Source organism: Rhipicephalus microplus, chromosome 6 (assembly GCF_043290135.1).
Source record: "Rhipicephalus microplus isolate Deutch F79 chromosome 6, USDA_Rmic, whole genome shotgun sequence".
In the NCBI taxonomy this organism is placed as follows: Eukaryota; Metazoa; Arthropoda; class Arachnida; order Ixodida; family Ixodidae; genus Rhipicephalus; species Rhipicephalus microplus.
In genome coordinates this window covers 116241611-116265930 of record NC_134705.1, presented here as the reverse complement: position 1 = coordinate 116265930, position 24320 = coordinate 116241611, and the positions used below count along the sequence as shown (strand labels likewise).

Below are 24320 nucleotides of genomic sequence, written 5' to 3'. Positions count from 1 at the left end.
TCTGTGAAGAGAAAGGCGGCATTTATTGTTTTCAGCTCACTACAAACACTTACGCCGTATTGTCTTTGTTCCGAAAAGTTTTTCGCTATAAAACTAAGTTATGGTACCTTTAATAGAGAGAAAAAAAACAACCTTTTGCTCATGAATAAACGTAACAGTTATCAGAAATGGTTCTTGGCAAGACTCACGAAAAAGAGATGAACAGAATGTGACGGTAGTGGATTGTGCATGATACGTTTTTTTTATATTGTGCCTCACAGACTACGGGATTGGTGGGCAGGTGATGGAATACTCAACAGAACAACAAGTAATTTTGAGGGCGCTGCTCTCTGCTGTAGGCATAACATGTACAAAGTATCTTATTTCAAGCACTCGAGACAAAACAATAAGGAAATGACTAATGAGGTGTCTTTGTGGTGAATGCTGATGGTATTCGTGGATTTTGATAATTTTCAGTATTATTAGCTTGTGCTCTAGCAATGTGCAATAGATTGGCAAAGCCGAATTCTATTGAACCTAATACTTTTTTGCATTGTCAATGTTTTAAACGAAAGGACAGCGAAGCATAAAGTGCGTGACTTTCGTGGTGAAGTATACAGAAAAGAATAAAATGTCAAATAATAACACTTCATAGCTTAAAGCGATTGCCAAGAAGTTTTACTTATATGAAGTAGTAGCCATAAAAATATCACGTGATCAGTGAGTTAGTATATATTAAGCAGTTGTACACAAAAGACATCTTCATCAGCGGCAAGAAAGTTATGCGCTTACAAATGTTTTTAATCCTTTATTTTTCGTTGGCAGTGCACACAGAAGACGATTTCAAAACTGATTATGACATTTACGAAGAAGATGAAACTACAACTCCAAACGCTGTACCATCTAGGAGACCACCAAAGAAAACTGAACGTAACCAAGTCTATTCCATAGAAGAGGTAAAATGCATTGTTGTGATAGAATAACTTTTGCATCTCTTGCAATAGTATTTTTCACAACATTTGATAAATTAGCTCAATGTTGCTATCATTCCAAAAGCGCTCGTAATAATGGAAGTCGAATATAGCTGAAAAAGAGTGATTCAGGTACAACCTCTGTTAAAGTATAGTAACAAGGATGAACATTACGGGACTCAATCTGTGCAGTAATATTTTGAATGCCATTGTGCATGTCAGGATAATTCTGCCCGGCGTACCAAGTTCTGCAATTTGGATAGAATTTAATGAACTACTGAAACGCTGACTCTGCCAAAATTTTATCAGAAAAAAATGCTGCAGCTTTTCCTGAGAAACATTACATTTTCAATCTAAGCTATAGATCACTTCCTTGATAAATTTTCCGCATCCTTTTTTTGGAAAGGACACATTTAGAAAACACCACGTGACTGCCGCCAAACGTGTGATACTTGAAGTGTCCTCAAACGTAAGTCTAACATTTGCGGGTCTTAAGACACTAGGATGTGCATTATTGTGTGCTCTTGTGATAAAGCAAGGTTGCATTAAACGTTGATCGAATATTCCGAGAAACCTTACTAATATATGCAGATCATCGAACCACAATGTGTCCTTCAATGTGAAGGAATGAATGTACTTGCAATAACGTGAGTGACAATGGCATGTCAAACAATGAGTGCCCTCTACAGGCCAGTGAAGCCGGTTTGCTTGGCACGTCAATGATAATAATATATCTGAAAATTTCCTCAATTTACAAACACACCAATCATCCTCGTAAAGTTTCACTAAAAGCAAGAAAGATTGTGCGCAAGGTGACGCTCAAAAATTACATCACGTGAAACACTTTTCCAAACATGTGAAAAGCTTCTTTGTGTGTTTCCGTCTGCGTCCTTTTGTATATAACACGCCCTGACTCGCCGTCACCAATATGCTTCTGGGACAAAAAAAAAAAAGCCCTCGATTGCTACCCCTCTGAACTTATTCTTTGAACTATCGTGACATGTTGAGCCCTGAGACATAAGTCTCCAAGCTCGCCATCTCAATTTTCACGGCAGTTTCAATACCATAGCGACCATTACTTTGACGGATTTAAACTATTCTGGTTTACGTTCATAGACTATGTGTCACAACCACCACTGGCCCACAGCTCGCAAAAAGTTTAACTTCCTTTAACTCTCGAATTTTTCGTGCTGAAGGTATCGCTTCATACACTGTCGAAGCGCACTTCTGCATTCCTTGTTACTGCTGATAGAATCAGCTTGATCATTCAACCGCTCCTTCCCGATCACTGCTTTGTCCTCCTTGAACCTTAGAACCCATCAGAATTTCTTTATATGGCCACTTCCTTCACTCCTGCTTGCAACTCGTAAGTAAATAGTGTTGTCGGGAAGAATAACATGAGGGCGGTCGAAGAGACGCTGATGTGTTCGCTTCCTTTATTGATGCAGTGAACCAGCAGTCTATGCGGAGTACGTGCATTGTGTAGCTCTGTGAAGCACACCGAGCGTCCGATATCTCATAACCCGCGCATATTCTGCCACGTGGGGCATGTCTGCCCGTGTAGTGTCCAGTTTAAAGTAATGTCCACATTATCACAACGTTCGTGCCCTCTAAAGCACAGCGCAGTCGAAAATAAAAACAAATTAAGGAGGAAAAAAAATCGGCAAACCTGATGTGACTTGGAAATCGACGTTTTGTAGAGCATGCGGAGTGAAGGTGACCGTGTAGTAATTTTTATTGAGTGACATGATATGAAATGGCGGTAAATATGTGTACAAATGCTGCAAGCATAGACAAATGTTTAGCAGGCCTAGATGTTTATATGAAAAGTTATTTGCATTATTGAAACAATGCTAACAGAAACATGAGTATTAGCAACACCGGAAGCGTAAGCTGATAAGCGCTGGTGCTCGCGAGGTTGGCAGCTCTGGACACTGCTACATAAATCAACTTCGGAGAATGGCACCTTACTACAATTGGCATTATACTGATGTGATGAGCGTATCGAAGGAGTATATATGTAATGTGTAAAAAAATTGTGTTGTGAACAATGCGAACTTAGTTAACGTTTCACAAAGGTTATGGTATATTCGAAAAGTAGTTTCGAGACCTGAGGTGGCTCGGGGGTAGAATACTTAATTGCCACGCAAAATGCTATACGATACTATTTTTGCTGGGACCGTGACATTTATTCTTTGTATTCATCGGGTCAACGCTGCTGATGTCAGCTTTTTTTTAACACTCACGAGTTAAAATTACCCATGTTTCTTATCGCCGTTTCTGGGTAGAAACAAAGTGGCTATCACCTGTGGTTCATCCCGCGTACTAGTCGCACATACCCGACTGTGGGTATGCGCCACTGTCTGACGGAAAGTGTTTGACGAGGCACGCACGTGAGGGAATTGTGACGTTATTCATGCCTTCACCAGCGCGTGACATTCGTCAAACCACCTTACTCTACTATACATACCTGCGCCGCCGTGGTGGTCTAGTGGCAAAGGTACCCGGCTGCTGACCCGCAGGTCGCGGGATCGAATCCCGGCTGCAGCGGCTACATTTCTGATGGAGGCGAGAATGTTGTATGCCCGCGTGCTCAGATTTACGTGCATGTTGAAGAACCCCAGGTGGTCGAAATTTCCGGAGCCATCCAGTACGGCGTCTCTCATTATCATATGGTGGCATTGAAACGTTGAACCCCATAAATCAGTCAATCAACTATACCTATCTACATTCACGCCAAGTTAAGTGGCTGATCACTAGAGCACCCGATTTAAGCGGCTAGACAGAGAGATAGAAAAATAGATATACAGACAGAAAGTTAGATAGACATGTAGATAAACGCCAAAAGTGCTTGCAGTACGCAATGAAGTGCTTCACATTTAATGTAATTCACGCATCTCTTTGAAGATAATAATGACGAGTGGATGAAGTTCTGGGTATTGCAGTGGCAGTAACTGTGCGTTACCTGACCAGGGCACCATATATTGTAAATTAAGTGACATACTTTGCATGTTGAAACTTGAATTTCTTTCACCTTCTAGTCGTCTCCCGCAATTCCAGGGAAATTTGTAAAATTGCTGGAGGGGAGGATGTGCCTCGAACATGACTCCGAGAACCAGCCATCTTTCCAGTGGCCAGATGCTAATTTATTAGGGTAATTTGTTGGGACACATAGCACATGAAGTGTGCCTTTCTATTACAAGTTTGCTAAAATGCATGAACAGATAAACGCATTTTAGTAAAGATCAGCTTATCTGTACTTGTCTCGATAGGTTGTTTTCGCTGGTAACAGCGATGTTTTACGTTATATTTAGCATATTTCAGTCCTGAAGTAAATTTCGAAACCGTTTTTGTGTCTCACTTATGTTTAAACTATAGCAATGGTTCTATACCACGGCCAAACTCAAGACAAAACAAGGTGCTAAGGAGCCTCGCCCGTAAAGGCAATTATATACTATATACGGGAGTGGTGGAGCATAACTTGTCGGTTGGCTACTCCGTTGACGGGTGAAAAGAGCTGAGTAGGCGGTGTACTTCTGCTGGGCAGCACTGACACCTCCTACGTCGGAAAGGAGCGCGAAACACAGATCCTGCAGCCATGGATGATGCAACTCGACCAAACCTCATTCGGAAAAGAAATTTGCAACACCAGCAGTCCATACACCAAAACCAGCCCCTATGACGGGTAGCTTGCCGCTCAGCAGTATTTCCTGAGTCGTCGGGCGCGCAGGCATGAGAGTTGTCGATGACCTCACATCAACCGCGCATATCGGCCGACGACCAGACAGTGACCAAGGTAAACTGCCCGATACCTCATACCAAGCACCCCCGCGTTCAGATGCCTCGAACGTGCTCGGCGTCGAGAGGGTAGGTGTCACAATCATAACATCTGAACTGCAGTTCTTACGTACTGAAAGGTCAGATGGCATGTTCAGCAATTCGTCAGTATTATCATGTGGTCGGGACGTCTCAGAATGTTGAAGTGAGCGGGTTCAGGTGAAAACTCTTTTGAGCGAACTTTACCCGTGAAACGTATTGCAGAAGTACAAGCTATGCATGTGCAGGTTGTGAGCTGAGTGATCGTAGCGTCGGCTTTCGGTAATTTGATGATCGGCTGAACGAGTCATCCTTTGTTCATCAGTGATCGAATCTTCCGGCGTTACTGCTGGCGCTCGCATAATCGCTAGAATAAACCTCACTATTTGCCTACAGTGCGCTATCTTAACAGAATGATCACAAAGAACTCCAATGTTCCAAAACCTTGTGGCGGGATTTGTCCTAAGCCTTGCTCAGAACTTTTCGTGGTGACACCAGATCACATCAAAAACAAAGCAAGAAACGTGCCTGGCAGTACCCCTTCTGTAAAAGTATGACCCAGATGCTTAAAGGAACCGGGCAGGGCTTATACCCCGAATTTTATGTGAAGCAACTATATGTCGAGGATTCTGTTTTGCTCTGTTCTATTCAAGAACGTCGTTTCATGTACTAGAGCTTGAATCACATTACTGTTTCAAGTTTTGGCACTTTTCAGACTTCATTAAAAAAAGATCATTTTTGTCACTATAATATGAACCATACTATTGAAAATCAATTGACCTCTACATATGTACATAAGTTTAGTCCATTCACATTGTATTGATGTATAGTTTATTCTGGCAAAGAATCCGACTTACCGTCGGATTCACCTTCCGCGCTGATGTCTGCAAACGACATTCAGACCCTTGAATCCCGCAGACGCGAACAATGGCTGGATTTCCTTCAATTATTACTTAATCAAAAACTCGCAATCGATTCATCGCCTTAGTTATCTTTTCTGTCAACAAGGAACACACGACATCATCATCAAAATTTGCTAACCTCATTTTTTGCGAGAACCGATGCCTTTATACATTCTTTTTTTCCGCGAACAGTGTCGGACTGGAACAAGTTATGCGAACCTCATTCATTGTAACGTATGTGTAACGTATTGTAAAGTATGAGGTATGCAATGTATTGTCGTTGTTTGGCGTAAGTTACTACTTGTGTTGTGGAACATAGTGTAATGTAGTGTTGTAGAACCAGGTGTGTTGTTGCTTTGCATATTGAAGTTTATTGTAGTGTATACAGAGAAGCGTGATGTTGTTACATAACGAAGTGTATTGTAGCGTGTAAAACAAAGTGTGTTTTTCGTATGATGTACGTCGTTACGTCTGTGGTATGCGTGACGTGCCCTTCCTGCTTGGACCACTTAGTGTCCGCAGTATGTAATAAATAAATAAATAAATAAATAAATAAATATGGCCCGTGTAACCGGAAAGTTGTAAAAGAATAATGACAGTTGCGAGAAAATGCAAGTTTAGTGCACTTCTGTTTTATATATTGATTAATTTACAGTCAGCAACTACCAATATAGTTATGACGCGAATCAGCTTTCTCCTTCTTTTTTATTGTGCTTGATTCTGGTGTTGTCTTACCTGAGCGTGTCTTTGTGGAGAAATATTGTAGAGGGCTGTCGATCAAGCGCAATCATAACATAGTGATCTGGTGGTTTTGGGGCGTTAAACCCCACATATCAATCAATCATAACATAATGGTGTGCCTCGATGATATGTCACAGGCATTGGAAACGTTTACTTGGTCAATGCAAAACTTTCGCGAACAACAGTTTCAAAGGGGACAAATTAGAGATTTTGCATGCCAAGAAACACTGTGTTTTTTTTTCAAGAGTGCCGTGATTTCTGTGCATGTTCTGCCAACAGAGTTACTAGCAATCACGTTTTGTTCAAGCTGCACATCAGTAAAAACGTAGCGATTGTCAATTAAAGCAATATTCTGCTGTTGCGGCGATGCAGCACGAGATTGCTTGCTGAAGGGCTCACACGAGGGATTCTAGCCTCGTTTTCGTTAGTAGCCAAAGCATGTTATTATGCAGTTATACAACGGTGATTGGAAATTCCTTAGCAACAAAATATTGTATTTTGCCACCTGAACAATATCAGACTGAAAAATTAAAGGGCAGCAGAACACTTCACGGGTATGGTTTGAAAACACCGCCGATCGATTGTAGAGCCTCCCGACAACACTGTAGTGCAATGTGATAGCGCAACACGCGACGTGAAATTTGCGATAAATTCTTGAATCAGCTAAAAGTTGATTTCACTTATCTCAACAAATGATGAAATATCTCCTTTATTGGAGGTGACTACGTTTGTGTACGAATATCTTTTTGTTCTCGTTGTGTCAACTTGTGTCCAAATGAGATCATAATACGTTGTCCATTGAAATAAGAAAACTTTATACAAAGACATGCCTCCACCTAACCTCAAGGTGCGGCGTGTCATTGTAGGCTATCACTTTTGTTAAAACAGGATGATGTCGACAGGTCGTTTGGCATGCCATGTTTCAGAAGCAACCTCAAAAGCATTGCTTTCCTTCTGTCGATATTACTTCAACCATACATCGATCTCTCACAGATTTCAAGCCTTTTTAATTCTTCCTATGACAAAATTGATCATGAGATACTGCAGAATACTGAAATACCTAATAACATGTTCATTGAAATAACTGCTCAAGCTGATAGAATACAACACATCTCCATATTTTCTGATCTGGAATATAATTACTAAAACCACGAAATTTTGGCTTGTGAATCTTACGTGATCGTGAACAGTGTATCATAATTAGCGCACGAAAAGAGATATACAAAACATTATTCCGCCATCGACCATAATTCTGTTCCATTGGATGATTAGAGTATAGCGCGCGTGAAAGTTACTGCGTCCACCTGAGGAGGCTGCTAGATAGGTGCCACTTGAAGAAAACGAGAGAAAGCGAACAATTGGGGTACCCTTAAGCTTTGCCTCTAAAAATTGAACGCGTTAGCGAAATCTGGTCTCTAGGGCCTCTTAAACCGCTAAGTGCATATTTATTAATATGTTTTGTCACACACACACACACACACACACACACACACACACACACACACACACACACACACACACACACACACACACACATACACGCGCACACACACACACAATAACTGTGTAAGTGGGCTCTGCGAATGTTGCGCCTGTAAAAACAACAGCACCAAGCTAGACTACTTTTTAAAAAACCTTGTCTAAGTTACAGAAAGCACAAGCTGAGATTTTTCAGAAGGGCGGGAAGTTTGCACTAAGTCACGTAAAGCTTGGTACAGCAAAGCACAGGCCCATCGGCGCTCCCAAACCGCGTCAACCGACACATCTAGTTTCACAATTCATAGCTTGCTCCTCGGGAGTGCGCATTTAAGGCGCCTCACATCTCATGAGCGGGCGCAGCCATACATTGCACTACAAAGCGGAGGTTTCACTGTATGGCTCCGTCAAAGGGTGTGGCTCAGATATTACGCACACGTGGCTGATCCAGGTTGTGTGGTATGAGGTGTCTATACAACGCGTTGGTCGCTTCACCTTCCTTTTTGCTTTTCCAGCATTTGTCGTTCTTTTTCGTCGATGTTCTTTTTCTCTTTCGTTGTGCATTACTTTCTCTCCATTTATTTCCCCAATCTATCTGCGCCATGCTTTACTTCCTCTCTTCCTTGCTTGCCTCCTACTCCCCATTCCATATTTATTTCCCCTGCTCACCTACCTCTCCACCCCCTTGCTACGGCATACTATCCCATGCCACATTATGCTCTGCCAAAAAATTGTTCTGTGTGAGACATGCTCAAACAATTCAACAGTTTCTAGGGTGTGCTTCAGCGAGAAAGAGAAATAGAGAGGAAAGGCAGGGAAGCTAACGAAGCTTGGTTTGGTAGGCCACCCTATACTTAGGGTGGGGGAAATCGGCAATGTTAGAATGGAAAGAGATACCTAGAAAAGAAGAGGAGTAAGAAAGAGATGAATAAATAGTCAGCTCGAGACTACACAGCGTGGTCCCACTCTGTTGTTGTTAAGCGACCGTGAAGTTCGGTGGTCCTTGAAATGCACGAGAGTGCTTTCATGGGTTTGCGTTTATGCGAAACTCGCAGCCAAGGATCCAGGATATTCTTTTCTGTAAGTGGTCGTGAATCGAACTGATGGGCCTTCGCTCTCATATCATGCAGTCCAGACTGGTATGCTTCCCAGTGGTATAAAATGTGCTCAAGCGTCTCCTCGCAGGCGCAAATCTTGCATGTTGAACTGCTCGCCATTTCAAAGAAAGAAGAATACGCATTCGTAAATGCCACGTCTAACCTCATGTGACACATGGAAAAGTTTCAGTGCGTCGTGAGTGTCCAGACGGCAAAAGAAGTTGCAAGTTTGGGTCGATTGAATACAGGCGCGTGTTGGAGAAACCTGGCGCATTTCATTGTAGAAGAGTTAAATACGGCTAGCAAGTGATTGTAGTTGCCTCGCAGCATCCTTTCTCCAGAGCGGTATGGTCGTCCGCCGGTCTCGGTCATTAGCCGATCGAGCAGCTCCATCCGCGCGGTCATTGCCAAACTCTTCAATAAGAATAAGTGCTGAATTCACAATGCATGAGATATTTCTTCGCAGCGAGTATTAACGACGTACCATTCGACGTTGTGTTTCTCCTTGGAATGCATTGCCTGTCGAATAAGCATATGCTGCAGAGAAGCGAACAGCCACTAATTTCCCCATTAGCCCACTTTATTAGGATGGTCACTCAGCTAAGAGACGTACCGCAGAAAACTCAAAGCCAGCCAGAATGGTACATTGGACTGGATAAGTCTTTGGCCTAACCACGTTTCAAGTGTACAGTTAGAAAAGGCCATTACCTGATGTATTTGCTCTGGAAGTACTTGTAAATTTTTCAGTTCCGTGAATGCATCATAGTATCACAATACGGGCAGGTTTAGTCAAACAGTTGTTTGTCTACATTGAATAATTTTCATGTGCCATGTCTATGTTGTTTGTATAACTGGAAAGAAAAAAAGGGCCTCGATGGCCGTGTGGTTTGAACCTCATCATGAAATCGAAGGTACACGGGCTCAATTGCCATCTCGAAAAAAGTTTTCCCACAAAAATTGTTTCCTTCAATATTTCCTTCACTCCATCTAACTGTCTCTCTTTTTTTCTTTTTCTTGTGCTATCTGTACTCGCTTACTCGCCCATCAGTGTTATTAGAGGCCGTGCCACATTAGTGGGTAGTTACACTTTCTCAAATTTGGTATCACATACTTTTCAATATGAATGATAGTTTTCAAACATGGTTACGTAGTTTGTGCGGAAAGAACAGCTTCACTGGTAAAAACTCCCCTGAGGCTGAAAGCCCAAGTTGTGCAGGGCTCCTAAAAATGAGGCGTGGCAGCACCAGAGTCACATTTCAAACCATGGGGCTCCTGGGCTAATGAAAATGTGGTAAATATTTGGTCACTGAACATATATAAGGATTGCCTCGTAAATCTTAACAAGAGCAGTCCCGCCATTTCTCATTTAACTATTTGTTATCGCCTCAAACGCATTTCATCTGACTTTACTTGCGGGCAGCACATTACAAAAACGGCGTCATTCTTGAATATGTATCAGTGATGTGGGTGAGTTGTTTCCCAGATGACAATCCTGAAACTGGGAAATTCGCAGATGGCTGATGTTAATTAGAACGTCATATAATTATAGTTAGCACTTCAGAGTGAACACGCACGAATTAGTTGTTGTTTTTTTTTTTGCAGCGCAAATCGCTGCAGGCAAATTCAACGCCATCACTGCAGTGGTGGGAAGGTTTATTTGGTGTATACCTTGCTTCAGAGAATGTTGCCACGCGGTTGCCGATGTAGCAGCAGTATGCCATGGGTTCATTCATATCATAGGCTGAAATAGAGAGTCCATTTGCCGTTGACGTTGTAGACTGTTAGTCTTTATATAAAACGTTACTAAATGAATAGCTTTACTCTAGGCCACACATATGTGTCCAGTGTTAAGTGCTATTCGATACTTTGTTCACAGAAAGAATTAGATAGCTATTGTTATGACCGTGCCCAGGGTGTTGCGTTTTCTACATTGTTAGAAGTACGTCTGCCTCGGCATAAAAACAATGGATGAATTATATATATATATATATATATATATATATATATATATATATATATATATATATATATATATATATATATATTTAGTCAACTTGACCCCCGCAGTGCTGTTTGATTGATTACGAGTATATACTTTTGCGAGGAAAACTAAACGTCACCCTTTTACTATTTATAATACAGCAGATTTTTTTAAAACGTCTTTTATTTGGAGAAGTATGTACCTCATCATTTGTCAGAAGTAAAACGCTGAGAAGTATTTTTCATAATGGCAATGTTGCGTGATGTCGTTTTGACACTTTGCTGTCGTTAAATTATCCGGGTTTTTGGCATCCTAAATATCAACATGTATTTTTAATAATGTGCTTAAGAAGAGTATGTTGTGTCACATAAACATAAGAAGTGTGTGCTAGATATTGCTACATGCATGGTTGTATCGCTATTTTTACATAGATGTCTGGAATAATGGTAACGAAAGGAGCATGAACGTGAAAATGCGTTTAAATCGCGTTCACAAGCTTTGAATTCAGAGTCTTATTTTTACCTATTTGCTTTCAGTTTCTTGACACTAACGATGCAATATGGGTATACAACAGCACTCAAAAAGCAAATATTACGTGCCGTGTTGATTATATGGAAGACGTAAACCGTTTTTATGCAAACATTACACGCTATACCTTGTCTAACGGCGAGGTGTAAGTAAATATTTTTGCCCGTGTTATACAATTTCAAGCATTACATTGAGCTGTGTACTTCAGTTATTAGCTCTTTTCTTTCAGGAACAGCTGAGTTCTCCTACCATCCAGAGCTTGCGACAACATCTGATGAATACAATGAAATGAGGTTAAAAAATACAGGCAAGTACACCTTCTTTCAATGATTGAAGTGGTATTTTATTCGCGATTCAGTTTTTATATTTTGTGGTTTCGCTAAATTATATACGTAAAAGAAGGGTAATTCTCAACAACCACATGTATTGTGGCCTATATTTAGACTTTTTCCTGCAGTATAGTTATAAAGAGAACAGTCTTTCTTGGAATACCTTAACGTAGAAATTTTAGTCTGTCTGTTGGTCTTTCTGTTCATCTGTCTGTCAACTGAAACGATTCCACTACCACGCCAAATCTCAACCACTTGCTGAACGTCCTCCAATACTCATTTGGTGTCTGCGATCATACTCTCTCATCTCGTGTATTACGAGGATCCAAGGTACCTGGTCGGCTCGCTGTGGTTGAGCGAAGGCTTCGGCTTTTATCGCTCCCAAGAAGCAGCCATTGTACTGGTCGTCCTGCGGCGAAGGCTCTTTGTAGGCACGAGACAAGCAGTCGATCTCAGAGTGCATTTGTACTGAATAGAAAACGACATAAACGTCTAAGTCTTGAACTCTCATAATTTAAAGTATGAGGTGTACTGGAATGACTAAGTACAAAACATTTATTAATAAATTGTGAGAGAGTGGGTTGTTCATAGGGGCCCCCCGTGTAAACACGAGGTGGGATTTCTCTTACCGGACCCTGTTAGGGCCAGCCGTGGCCTGGGCACGCTCAATCAAGGCCCATTGGGTGGTGAGGTCAAGGCAGCCAAAGAGGGCTGCCTGCGAGTCCTTCCGTAAAGGGTTGAATACAGGAGTTAGGAGTTTTTCAGCATGCCCGAACGATGTGGAAAACGTCACAGGAGTTTACCGTACAGTGCGTGTGTTTACCCGTGTCAGCAGGGTCATAATGGCTGACAACTGCCATGCACAAGATAGTAATAATATTGCCACATTGTCTGCTTGGGCGAGATACATAAGTGAAAGAGGACGAAGACGATCTATCTAAGCTGCTTCTAGGCTTGTAAATTCAATGAGCCCATTATATCAAGTTTGTCGTGAGAAACGTGACAAGACTAGGGGAGGTGCTGGGTACAACGTCTCACGATCGACCCGATGCCAAAGACCCCGCCCAGCAGCCGGAACACGAATTGCGAGTTCTTCCCATCGGCCTCTGTTCTGCCCCAGACACTTTTCAGAGGATGATGGGCACTGTTCTCGCTGGCTTGAAGTGGAAAAGCTGCCTTGTTTACCTCGATGATGTGGTCATTTTTCAGAGAGCTTCGAAGAACCCCTGAAGCGTCTGAGAAAAATTCTGGAAGCAATTCGCACAGCTGAACTCACGCTGAAACCCCAAAATTGCCCTTTCAGCTATGAAAGCTGATATTTCTGGGACATGTCATTAGTGCGGATGGGGTGCGACCTAATCCAGACTAAACTGCTGTCGTCGCCGCCTTCCCTGTTCCATCAGGTAAAAGAGCAGTACGCTGTTTTCTCGGCTTGTACACGTATTATCGCCGATTTATCGCCAACTTCTGGAAGATAGCTGAACCTCTTACGTGACTCACCCGAAAGGACGCCTCTTTATTTGGAGCGCAGAAAGAGATACATCGTTCACAGAGCTATGACAGGGAATGCAAACAGCCCTTGTTCTTGTCGATTTTAATGTGGACGCTGCTACAGAAATTCATACAGATGCCAGCAACGTCAGACTTGGTGTTGTCCTTGTACAACGACACGACGGCGTTGAGCATGTAATAACTTACGCCATTCGTACTCTTTCTCGAGCCGAGACCAACTATCCTACATCAGAAAAAGAATGCCTTGCAATCGTGCGGGCGACGACTAAATTTTGGACTTACCCCTGTGGTCGCCTCTTCAAAGTGGTGACTAACCACAACTCACTCTGTTGGCTGGCCAATCTCAGAGATCCATTCGGCCTTCTCGATTGGTGAAGTTTGGGTCTGCAGGAGTTCGACATTACGATTGTGTACAGGTCAGGGCGCAAACACGAAGATGCCGACGCGCTTTCTCGAGTGCCTGTGGGACATGCTGTCAGGGGCTTTGAGGATAAAGATGACCTTCTCGAAGCAGTTAGCGATTCTGAATTCATGTCAAAACAGCGGGCAGACGAAGAATTACGCCCATTTATTAATTCCCTGGTAGGCTGGAACTCTCAGGTCCCTCAACACATTGCTTGTAAGCTGTTCTCTTTCTGTCTCAAAAGAGGCGTTATTTACAACGAAAACGCTGGTGGTAGCGACAAAGCCTTACTATTCGTTGTTCCTACCAATATGCGTAATGATATCCACCTTGCGTGCCACGACGAGCTCACATCAGGACATTTGGGCTATTCGCGAACTCTCTCCAGAGTACGCCAATAGTATTACTGGCCGCGACTATCAACTAGTGTATATCGCTATGTGAAAGGCTGCCGTGAGTGCCAGCGCCACAAGACTGCGCCTGTGATACCAGCAGGCTTGCTCCAGTTGATAGCGCTACCACAGACACCGCTTGACCTCGTAGGAATGGACCTCTCGGACTTTTCTTTTTGTTTTTCTCTGGGAACAAATGGATTATAGTTGCCATAAATTGTCGTACTCGTTATGCTGAAACAAAAGCGTTACCCGATAGCACAGTCTCTGAAGTCGCGCAGTTCTTCGTGCACCAACGTCCTATGGGATAGTGCCCCGTCATGCGTGATTACGGACAGAGGACGTCATTTACAGCACGAATCATGGAGGACATCTTTAAATAGAGCTGCACAAGTCATCTAAAAGTGACGGCTTATCGCCCGAAATCCAATGAACTGACAGAGAGGCTTAACAAGACCATAGCAGACATGCTGTCAATGTACGTGGACGTACAACACAAAATCTGGGACGGGACTCTTCCATACATCACGTTTGCATACAATACAGCCACGCAAGAAACAACGCGATTTCCGCTTTTATGACTTGTTTACGGATGCAACGTGCGAACCATGCTCGATGCTATTCTTCCATGCAACCAAAGCAATGAACTTGCTCCAGACACTGAGAAATACACTCAATGTGCCGAAGAAGCTTCTCAGCTAGCTCGCATAAACACCAGAAACCAACAAGATGCAGACGCACGGCGTTACAACCTCCGCCTTCGAAACGTCACCTACCATGCTAGAGACCGAGTGTGGTTGTCCATTTCGGACAGGTGACTAGCCTTATCTGATAAACTCCTAAGCTGTTATTTTGCACCGTACAAGGTTCCTAGACGTGTCAAAGATCTTACCTACGAGGTATTTCCAGACGGCGCAGCGTCTTCTCGTCCAAAGCTTCAGCCCGAAACCGTGCATGCCGTTCGGCTGAAGCCCTACTTCACACAGTAGCCCTTGTGCTTCCACGCGTTAAGACAAGCCGTGACATTGCGTTGCTGCTGCTGGTTGGGTTCTCCTCTGTTTTTATGCCTTTTCTTTTCGCGCGTGACGCAAGTGTTAGTGAAACTTCCTTATTTGCGCTGCGAGTACTGGCACTCTTCCTCTTCTGGCTCTCTATATCTGGGTGTTAATGCTTTTATTTCTTTCTTTGTGAGCATCGAGTCTATGCTTTAAAGGGGGGGGGGGCTATTGCCACATGGTCTGCTTGGGTAAGATTTGTGAGTGAAAAAGAACAAAGATGATTCATCTAAGCTGCTGCTTGGCTAGTCGATTCAACGAGCCCATTATATTGACGCAAGGTAGGCTGGCAACTATAGTAGGCAGCTTCTGAGGAGAGCAACGAAGTAGTTTTGTGTGCGCGTGTTCTAGTGTTCGCGTTTCTGGCCCTTGGGTTACGAAAGTAAACGCCCTATTTTGTACCTGCGTACCTGTGTCTTTGTGACATTTTCTGGTGGAGGTGCTGGGTACGGTAGATGATACGGTCCCCTGAGAGCACCCCTGACGCAAGTTCATCGAGTAGCTCAGTGGAGCTTACCTCTGTGCACGTACGTTCCTGCCGTAATCTCCAGGGACGCGATCCAGAGCACGGTTTGCTGCCTGAACGTCAGAGGGCTATGAATCAAACACCGCCTAACGTCACCACGCCCACACCAGCGCACCTGGTTATCAAACAACCCAAGACGCCGAAGACATTTCACGGAGCTGCTTTTGAAGATGCCGACGACTGGCTCGAGCATTTCGACAGGGTCGCCGTCATCAACAATTGAACACCAGAGCAGGCGAACACAGAACTACTTTGTTGTCCTCTTCAGAGGCTGGCTACTATAGTTGCCAGCCCACCTTGCGTCAATATAATGGGCTCGTTGAATCGACTAGCAAAGTAGCAGCTACCTTGTGCCAGCCTACCTTGCGTTGCCAGCCTACCTTGCCAGCCTACCTGTGTCTTTGTGACAATATCAAGTTTGTCGTGAAAAACGCGACAATATAGACCGGATGGATGGATGGATGGATTTATATGGCTGTACCTTTTAGATCGGGCGGTGGCTGACGCCACTAAGCCGTAATACTTTGTGAACCAAAAACTGGATTTATTTTTTTTCTCTTTAAACAATGAGGTTGAGGACTCGTACTTTGCAGTGAAGGGTTTCAATTTCAATCGTGCCTTGACTTAGCCACCAATCAGATAACCTCCTTCTAGTTAATTCTGCCCGCTTAAAGCCTATTTTTCCCTCCCTGTCCCCAAACACCAGTGCTTTGAAAAACTCTGCGCCATCATCCTGAACTATAGGATGAAGCCCTTTACAGAACATTATCAAGTGTTTGGCAGTTTCCTCCTCCTCTCCAGACGCACTGAATACCGTGTCTACCCCTTTGAATTTGGTCCGATATGTCTTGGTTCGCAATACTCCCATACTGGCCTCAAACAGTAGAGAACTACCCTGAACATTATCATATATTCTTTCCTTGGCCATTTCCTGCTTAAATGTTCGAGAGATCTCTAGTGCGGACATCTTAATCATGGTGATTCTCCACATATCGGTCTCAGCTTCCTTCAGCTTCTTCTTAAGCAATAATTCTTTTTGGTTTAGCGCCCCGCTCTTTTCTAAGTATTTACTAGTCAATTTTCTGGTTAGCTTCCTCCATTTTGTATCAACATTCTTCATGTACAAATAGCTGAAGACCTTCCTAGCCCAACGCTCCTCCAACATTTCTCTCAATCGCTTCTCATTTTATCTTGCTGCTAGCTTCCTTGCCTTCAAATTATGTCCATACCACATCACCTTGTATTCCCTGATTTTGTGTATTCCCGTGAGCTCCTAAGGCAAGCCTACCTCTTCAATGTTGCTTAATTTCTAATCTTGCTCGAACTTCTGATTTCATGCACAAAACCGCATTGCCGAACGTTAGACCAGAAACCATGACCCCTTTCCATATTCCTCTCGCAACCTCATACCTATTGTAATTCTACTGTGCCCTGTTTTTCACCACCACTGCATTCTTGTTACCTTTAGTGTTCACGTATATTTTGTGTTCTTTTAGAAACTCGACCCCATTGCTTATCCCTACGCCCAGATATTTGTATTTGTCTGTTATCTCTAGCGCGACCTTCTGTATTGTAAGGTCACTACCTTCATTGTCACTAAAAATCATGACTGCTAATTTTACCTTACTGAATCTGAAATCTAACCTATCTCCCTCATTACCGCAAATGTCCATCAATCTTTGCCCTATCTCCGTCATCACCGCAAATGTCCATCAATCTCTGCAAATATTCCTTCTTGTCGGCTATTCGCACTATATCATCTGCGTACATCAATGCTGGCAGTGCCGGTTCAACGAGTTTACCTGGTTTGGCGAAAGAGAGGTTGAAGCCCAGTCCACTTCCCTATATTTTGGCCTCTAATCCTTTTAGGTACTTAATGAATAATAAGGGTGACAGGGGACACCGCTGCCTAAGCCCCCGTTTTACCCCTGCAGGCTTGGATACATGTTTTTCTCACTTTATACCCACCTTGTTACATTTATAGATATTCTTTAAAAGATTAGTGACTCCATCTTCCACGCCTAGTGTGTCCAGTATTCCCCACAATTCCTCTTGAACCACGCTATCGTACACTTCATTGATATCCAAAAATGCTAGCCTCAAAAGCCTGTGTTCTTTTTCTGCTTTTTCGGTCCACAGCGTCAGAGAACAGATTGTCTTCCAACCTCCTGTGTTTCCGAAACCCACCCTGCAGTTCCCCCAGCACCCCCTCATCCTCTATCCATCCCTGCAGTTTTTGCTTTATTATCTACATCACCTGCCTGTAGACCACTGATGTCACTGTTATAGGACGGTAGCTGTTTACGTCAGCTTTGTCCCCCTTTCCTTTATAGATCATGCTCATCCCACTAAGTTTTCATCCATCGGGGACTTCACCATCGATTATTATTTTGCTCACTGCCTCTCTCAAAGCATGCTTAGACATGGTACCTAATGTCTTCATCAGCATAATTGAAATGCCATCTGTGCCTGTTGGTGTACTACTAGGAACTCTTTTTCAGTTCTTTCCCACTCTCGTTGTAAAAATGGAGCCATTCGCCACTTGATTCATCCTTGTCTACTGTGGTGCATGAGGCGCTTCTTTGTTGAATTTTTTCTGTCACCCTTGTTTTTATATATTTAATAGCTTCGCCCCTTTTAGCCTAGCACCTTGAGCTGTAGTTATAAACCTCTGCTCTAGGCTCGTCTCATTTCTTTTTGTGTACTTCTGCCAGCCACTGAGCTCCCTTTCTTCTAATCTCTTCAATGATCAAAAGGGATGCATTCCTTCTACAGCTTAGAAAAATTTCCCATTTTCTTTCCACATCATCCGTCTGTTCAACCCTCTGCTTGGCATGCCTGTTCCCCAGAGGCTTCCTGACGTTTTGCTATGGCTCTATTAACTTCATCATCCCACCAACTTTTGGGTTTCTGTCTTCTTTTCTGCGGTGACTTGTCACGTGCCTTAGCAAGCTGTAGGTCAGTCTAATTAGATTCGTGTATGTCCACACTGTTTCATTATCCTCAGTGATTACTTTCTCAGTTTGTTTAGTAGCTATTTCTATTTGGCTTTCTGAATAAAAATTTTCCTGTAGTTGCTCATCTTGTCTCCTTCCCACTTTAACTGCTCTTCCAAAACTTAGCTTGATACGTTTGTGTTCACTACCCAGACTTCTGGAGCCACCTTCATCTATGTGCATTCACCTGAGCTTATCATACATCCTATGTGACAACAGTGCGTAATCTATCGTCAACTGCAGCCTTCCTACCTCCCATGTTATTTGCCCTTCACACTTCTCGGTACTGCTGCAAATCATCAAATCATGCCTTTCACACATATCCGTTATCATTTTGGCTGTCTTGTCAGTATACTCATCTATATCTTCTATGTGCGTATTCATATCTCCTAGTATAATTATCTCGCACTCTCCTCCTAACTCCTCAATGGCCTTTGATATACCTTCTACCATTACCTGGTTTTCTTCTCTGGCCTTTGCTCTTGTCCACAAGTACACGAAACCAAGGTGTGTCATTTGCCCTGCCACTTTCCCTTTTAGCCATAAATGTTCCTTGCACTCCTGCTTGACCCTTTGCCAGTCTGTACTTTTATGTATGAATGTTTCAATACCCATCCCCTTTCTGCTGCCTTCTGTTCTATTACAATATTTCCAAGCGTAGTCCGGATTGTTAAGAGGTTGTTCCATTGTGCTAAGATGTGTTTCCACAAAACCACATACCATCGGTCTCTCCTTCCCTAGCTGTTCTGTCTCTTCCCACTTCAGCCTGTTTGCGCCACCCTGCTTGTTAATATACCCTATGTCTTAATTGGCTCGGCGCTCGTGGCTACATCTATTTCTGCCCCGGACTCTACATATCTTAGATACTGGTGCCACTTTGGAATCGTATCTGTCCATACCACCTGCCAAAGAGTCTCCCTGGTTGTTTTTCTCGTTACTAGCTATCCTGCACCCTGAAGGGGCCGCGTGCCCCCCAAAAAAGCTGCTGCGCGTAATCCAAGTCGCCAACCCACCTCCTGACCTAGCCGCCCATCGAAGTGAAGTCTGTCTTGTTGAAAGCCACCCCATCTATGCACCTCTCTGTTTATTTACACCACCTCAAATCCTTTCTCTCGACTCATCCGCCATATTTCTTGGTTTACGTTGATAGCCGCTCTTTGCAGGTTGCTGTCACGCACCGGTACCTCCGGTATCGTGCATATCACTACCTGTACCTGAGGAGAAGTGGCGCGCATGTCATAGAACACTTTCGCCAGTGTCATTGCTAGTCCGGCTGTATCTTCGTTTAGGACATCGTTTAAACCACCTGAAATTATCACGAGGTTTTGTCTATCAGCTGTAGATTTGAGTTTTGCTCTCGCTTGTCTCATGACTGCTTCCAGATTGCGTCATGGGAACACCCCTACTGCAACCCTCTTGTCACCTCGTACCTTCTCTTTGATTGCTTCTGTGCATCGATTTAAATTTGAGTCCCCTGCAATTATCACATGCTTTGACTTTTGATGATTTGTGGGGTTTAACGTCCCAAAACCACCATATGATTATGAGAGACGCCGAGTGGAGGGCTCCGGAAATTTTGACCACCTGGGGTTCTTTAACGTGCACCCAAATCTGAGCACACGGGCCTACGACATTTCCGCCTCCATCGGAAATGCAGCCGCCGCAGCCGGGATTTGAACCCGTGACCTGCGGGTCAGCAGCCGAGTACCTTAGCCACTAGACCACCGCGGCGGGGCGCTTTGACTTTTCAGCTGGAGCGTCCTGCACCTGGGGGTTACTTGCAACTGGGACGCCGGCTGCTTTATCCCCTCCCAGCCCCACCACTACTTCGCTGAAGTTGGGTCTTGCGACAATTGAACCAGCTGAGCCCGTTTTTTTCCAAAGTTGCTAGCTCTTTCTTCTCTGCCGTTCTGGTTGATGGTTCTTTACTGTTCTCTCCGTAGGCCGCTCCATTGTTCACCTTGGCTAGTGCTTCCTCGGCTGACTTCAGCCTTTCTCCTATTGCCCTCGTTTTTTCTTGCTCTGTCGCCAACGCATTTTCCAGCTCGGTGATTGTCATCAGCAGTTCACTATGGGCAAACATCATTTTCTCTGTTTTTTCCTCGACCTCACATTGCCTACACTTCACGTTGGCTTCTTCTCCATCCGCTTCTACACTTGGGTCCATTTCAAACCCACCCCGCATCGTGAACACAATAAAGTCTTTTTATCCATGTCTTTCTGACACCAATTGTCTCTATGACTTGTCTTAGTCTATAATTACAAAACTTGAGCCTTGCCCTACGAAAAAGAGAAAGTCTAAGCTCTACTACAAAAATTTGTGTGTTCAATGTACGTGCACCTCCCCCGTAGGGTTGCAAGTGAAAAACAACAACAAAAAATGAAAATAAACCACACACACATGCACGAACTAATAAATACCTGGTGACCGAAACGCTTTTGTAGTAAATACCTGGTGACTGAAATGCTTTTTGACTGAAACGCTAAACGCTTTTCGAAAAAGGGCACCCCTAGCGCCGCGGATGCGAAATACAGTCTGCGCCATTGTGAGGGCACCGCAGAAGACAACGCAGGCTGTGTGTCAAAGCAATGCTGATGCGCGTTTCTTGCAGCGCACACAGACACCTCTTGCGTTCCTGCAGGACGCGGACCACACCGGGAGTGCACGCCGATGAGAGTCTCTTGTAGGCCGAATTCATGCATATCCAGTCATAACAAGCCAAACTGCTGGTGTTCAACCCGTTGAAAGGTACAAAATATTGCTTATTGCAGCGGAAGCAACTCAGAAAGCTTGACCGAGAGCACTAGGAGCTCGTTCAAGCTAGAAAGCGGTGCGATTGCAGCAGACGATATGAAGAACGAGCCGCCAACACAAACATCACAGCATTTATGCATTTGACGGCTCGCTTTTCATGCCCTCATGATGGCGGTAGCCATCCCACGCTCCTTTGCGAAGCAAAACTGACAAAAAGCTCACCGTCAGGTGGCGTATTTATAAAAATGGTCTATTAGTGGACTATACTCACGAAATGACTGGCGCGTGAGGGTTAGAGCAGTGAAAGAGAACGACAAAGACACTGATGGGTTGGATTGTGTTCGCGTTAGTTGCTTTTGTACAGTCACGACCACGTCTATGTAGAGCACGCGAACAGCCAGTTTTTGCCCTGTGGTGGGAAACTTTGAGACAGTTTCGAGCTATGAAGTGGTGCATTTGGAGCATTCGTGTCCTAGTTGTGAGGCTGACCACACCAGGGCTTGATACTGTCTCAGGTTCGCTCCCTTAGGGCAAATACCGGCTGCTTGCGTGCTCTACACAGACATAGCCGCTGCTGTACGTTTCATTTAGTGGCAGCGGAGGGCCTTTTTGGGATGCCCTACCGCAACCATAGACATAGACCTTATTATTGATAATGCTTTTGTTGACGCCATCATTAACAGAAACCTCCAGTGCTTCGTCCACATCGCCCCCCCCCACAAATTAACGCTACGTACAGCTCTAGTCGTCACTCTTGAGGCAGAGATACGCCAACGCTCGAAAGCAGCTGAAGATCCATAGAGAAGGCCAGCGTAGCTGGAGACACCGTCAAGGGCCCCGCATTCGGCTCCTGCTTGGCTCTACGACTCTTCAGTGGTGCACCGATGCTATCACTGCAACGACGCTGGGTATTTTTCCAGGAGCTGCCCTCAATTCGCTAGCCAATTTGGCTCCTCCTATGTACGCTCCATAGTACCTCCTATGTACCTATGTAGGTACTAGAAACGCCGGAGGAGAGCTACTAGTAGAATTCGCAAAACGCAATAATTTACGGATTTTAAATACCTTCTACCGAAAACGAGGAAACCGCAAGTGGACATGGAGGAGCCCTAATGGCAAAAATAAGAACGAAATAGACTTTATAAGGAGTGCACACCCAGGCATCGTGCAGGATGTGGAAGTGGTTGGCAAGGTACGATGCAGTGACCATAGAATGGTACGGTCTCGAATTCGCCTAGATTTGAGGAAGGAACGACAGAGACTGATACGCAAGAAGCCAATCAATGAGCTAGCACTGAGAGGGAAAGTAGAGAAATTCAGAGTCTCGCTTCAGAACAGGTACTCGGCTCTTAGTGAGGAAACCAACCTTAGCATAGATACAATGAATGATAATCTGACGAGTATCATTACGGAGTGTGCAGTGGAAGTTGGAGGCAGGGTACTTAGACAGGACACTGGTAAGCTTTCCCAAAAAACGAAGAATCTCATTACGAAGCGTCAAATCATGAAAGTCTCAAGCACAACAGACAAAATAGAACTGGCAGAGCTTTCGAAGTTGAATAACAGGCGTAAGATATCCGATGTAAGAAGGTATAACATGGAGAGAATTGAACACGCACTGAAAAACGGAGGAAGTGTCAAAGCAGTGAAGAAGAAACTTGGGATAGTAAAAAATCGGATGTATGCACTAAGGGACAAAGAAGGCAAAATTACTACCAATATGGATAGGATAGTTAAAATAGCGGAGGAGTTTTACAGAGATCTGTACAGTAGCCGAGACAACCACGACCTTAAACTATAAGAACTAGCAGTAACCCAGATGACACCCCACCAGTATTGATAGAAGAAGTCAGAAAAGCTTTGTAGAGCATGCAAAGAGGCAAAGCTGCTGGTGAGGATCAGGTAACATCAGATCTGCTGAAAGATGGAGGACTGATTGTGTTAGAAAAACTAGCCACTCTGTTTACGACGTGTCTTCTGACGGGAAGAGTACCAGAGTCTTGGAAGAACGCAAACATCATCTTAATACATAAGGAAGGAGATGACAAGGACTTGAAGAATTACAGGCCGATTAGCTTGCTCTCTGTAGTATACAAGCTATTTACAAAGGTAATTGCTAACAGAGTAAAGAAAACATTAGAATTCAATCAACCAAAGGAACAAGCAGGATTTCGAACAGGCTACTCAACAATCGACCACATTCATACTATCAATCAGGTAATAGAAAAATGCTCAGAGTATAACCAACCACTATACATAGCCTTCATAGATTACGAGAAGGCGTTTGATTCAGTAGAAATATCAGCCGTCATGCAGACACTGCGGAATCAGGGCGTCGATAAAGCATATATAAACATCCTGGAAGAAATCTACAGGGGATCAACTGCTCCCATAGTGCTTCATAAAGAAAGCAACAGAATACCAATCAAGAAGGGTGTAAGGCAGGGGGACACAATCTCCCCAATGCTATTTACCGCGTGCTTACAGGAGGTTTTCAGAAGCCTAGAATGGGAACAGTTAGGGATAAGAGTTAATGGAGAGTACCTTAGTAACCTGCGCTTCGCCGATGACATTGCATTGCTGAGTAACTCAGGGGACGAATTGCAATTCATGATTACGGAGTTAGACAAGGAGAGCAGAAAGGTGGGTTTTAAAATGGTGGGTGTGGCGGACCAGGCCTCGCCATGCTGCCTAATAGGCCGTTCCTCTGCGTTATGCAGGTCCTGCTGGCGCAATTGGCCGCTCTTCAGTCGGTCGGGATTCAGCCGGACGGGACTCAATTTGATGCACGCGCGGATCCAACAGTTCTACTGGCGCAGTTGGCCGCTCTTCAGTCGGTCGGGATTCAGCCGGACGGGACT

At 44.0% G+C, this 24320-nt stretch overlaps 1 long non-coding RNA gene across 3 annotated transcripts in view; it reads left to right on the top strand.

Annotated features, from left to right (window-relative positions):
• Nucleotides 1–725: 725 nt before the first annotated feature.
• LOC142765436 (uncharacterized) overlaps nucleotides 726–24320 on the top strand; it is a 60708-nt gene continuing 37113 nt past the window's right edge. For 2 of the 3 annotated variants that reach the window (XR_012884247.1, XR_012884249.1), the window contains exons 1-3: nucleotides 727–935; nucleotides 11500–11636; nucleotides 11707–11798. This is a non-coding gene — a long non-coding RNA (uncharacterized LOC142765436). Of the gene's footprint in view, nucleotides 936–11499; nucleotides 11637–11706; nucleotides 11799–24320 lie in introns of all 3 variants that reach the window. The other variant, XR_012884248.1, reaches the window with a different exon arrangement.